Source organism: Poecilia formosa, unplaced genomic scaffold, assembly GCF_000485575.1.
Source record: "Poecilia formosa unplaced genomic scaffold, Poecilia_formosa-5.1.2 Scaffold185, whole genome shotgun sequence".
In the NCBI taxonomy this organism is placed as follows: Eukaryota; Metazoa; Chordata; class Actinopteri; order Cyprinodontiformes; family Poeciliidae; genus Poecilia; species Poecilia formosa.
In genome coordinates this window covers 515,168-517,479 of record NW_006800124.1, presented here as the reverse complement: position 1 = coordinate 517,479, position 2,312 = coordinate 515,168, and the positions used below count along the sequence as shown (strand labels likewise).

Below are 2,312 nucleotides of genomic sequence, written 5' to 3'. Positions count from 1 at the left end.
GCGAGGGGGGGGGGGGGTTTAGCGAAGAAACATGTGGTTGTGGTCAAGAAGGATGACATGCAGGTGAAATGAGGTTGAAGGTGACATTCCAACAATGAACCAACAGCGGTCTTTCTGGCAGTCGTAACCGCGGTTCTCGCGCAGCGGAATGCAGCTGATAAAGCTGCATTCTCTCATTCCTGCTAAGTGCTTTTCAGTTTTATGAGGCAGAGGAGGACATCTGCTTGCATCATTGGCCCTTAGAGGAAACGTCTCGGGGGGGGGTCCTTTGATTTTCCATGGAAATCTATAATGTGAAAATGCTATTTTTGTCTGTCTCTTTTTGTCTGCCTCCGTGACCTGCTAATGCTCTGCTATCACACCCCTGGGTTTCGTGAGCTGCCATGTGCAATACGGTGAAGGAAGGGAAATGTTCTGCAGGTGTTTGGTTTTACTGGTCCTCAGGTTCAATTCTGCTCCTTAAACCTACTACGTCCCTCGGGTGCCATGAGAACCTCATTTACTGTAAATACCCAGAATTCCTAAATCTTTCAAACCCTATGTATTTTTGGAATCCCTTGGTTGTCTTACAAATGTCTCAGATGCTAGAAGTCAAGGGAGGAGTGAGGTACGCTTACAAAAACACAGTGCATTGGAAAAGTATTTACGTACAACAGCAAACATCTATTAGTTTGTAATCCTTTGGGGATTTCTGTCAGAGACTAAACGTTGCATGATAGTGAAAAAAACAAACATGTATGTTATTTTTCAAATAAGAGTCTGAAAAATGTGTGTGTTACCAATACACCTGAATGATTCCAATAATACATTTTTATGTCTAACCCTATGTTGTGTTGGCAACAGCCCAAGCCCAGATACACTGGATGGATGGACACCGTCTATGAAAGTCGGTTTTCTGACATGAATATGCTTTGATCTAATTCACTGCAGCATAGGTTGAGCTAATTGTCATTCTGAGTTGCTGGAAGACGAATCACTCTATTGCCCAGTATCAAGTCTTTCCTATCTCTTAAGGCCGATACACACCGGCTCCATTGGCATCTGAGCCAATGGAAAATTGGATCTGATGATGTGCATCTCAATTACAAGAATCACGACAGACTCCACGACCAACTTCTTCGCTCACATACAGGCTCTGACACAACGGTCCCTCCATGGACAACCAAGATTGAGTATTCATGTGATAGTATGTACACAGCATGAACATGAAGTAAAACATACCCACTTTGGGGGAAAACACAAACTAAAATATTTTACTTGCAAAAAAAGCAATATACTGACTCATGGCAGGAGCTCAGAAGTACAGAAGTACATGTTTATGCTGGGGGGATTTCCAGTACGTACTCTAACAGTAACACTTGACCTTGTGACCCTAGTGGTTCATAACGGGACCCTCGACTCAAAGCCTGTATCTCAGCATGAAGGATCAGACACAAGCGGTGTGTCATGGCCTGTGACAGTGTTTCTTTCCCTGCTGAAAAGCAAATCATTCCCACAACATGATTTTGCCACCATCATGTCTCACCATAGAGATGATGTGTAGTGTGAAATGCTGTGTTATGAAGTGTATGGGGTGCTCATCTGACATGGTTTGTGGCGAATGTAACTTTAAAAGTTACATTCCAGTTATCCTGGATTTTCTTTAGTAGTATCAAATTAAAAGGGGCTTAAAACTGCATGCCCTTACCTTTCAGATTTTCATTCGCTAAGAACTTTGAAACCATGAGTAATTTTCCTTCCACTTCATACATTTGCACGTCCTTGCCAAGGCCTATCACATAAAATCTTTATAAAATACATTGACATTTGTGATTGTAACTAAAGAAAATATGAACTCTAAGGGATACGAATAGTTTTAGACATTCTAACCCAACCACAACTTCCACAGACACACACTCTAACACACAGAGATATGCTATAAACCCCCTGCGATGGATTCCAGATCAGGAATTTAATGCATTTCTGTTTCGCATCACCTCCCAGGAATGCAGCACGCGTGCCACAGGCCTCATAACCTCATCACAGTGATTATGAGGATATATAAAGATGGAGCGATGATGGGATGCAGACGCTGCTGGGGGTTGTGGGGAGAGCTGGGAGTGATCGGAGGCAGAAGGGTAAACAGGGCGCATCCGGCATTCTACTCAACATTAACGTCGAGCCAACTTGTTGTATAAAGCGGTGTTAGTGCAGCTGTGGTATGTGGAGACTGCATCTGGACAACAGATTTTTTTTTTTTTTTGGAGAAGTGGGGGGAGATTTGTGTGTATGTGTTTGTTTGGCCCTTCCCTTTTCGCTCAAATGACTGTTGC

The 2,312-nt window shown here is 43.1% G+C and overlaps 1 long non-coding RNA gene across 1 annotated transcript in view; it reads right to left on the bottom strand.

Moving 5' to 3' along the window:
* LOC107837882 (uncharacterized) overlaps nt 1-2,026 on the bottom strand; it is a 14,584-nt gene extending 12,558 nt beyond the window's left edge. Inside the window, exon 1 of the long non-coding RNA XR_001663932.1 lies at nt 2,016-2,026. This is a non-coding gene — a long non-coding RNA (uncharacterized LOC107837882). The remainder of the gene's footprint in view (nt 1-2,015) is intronic.
* Nucleotides 2,027-2,312: the final 286 nt, after the last annotated feature.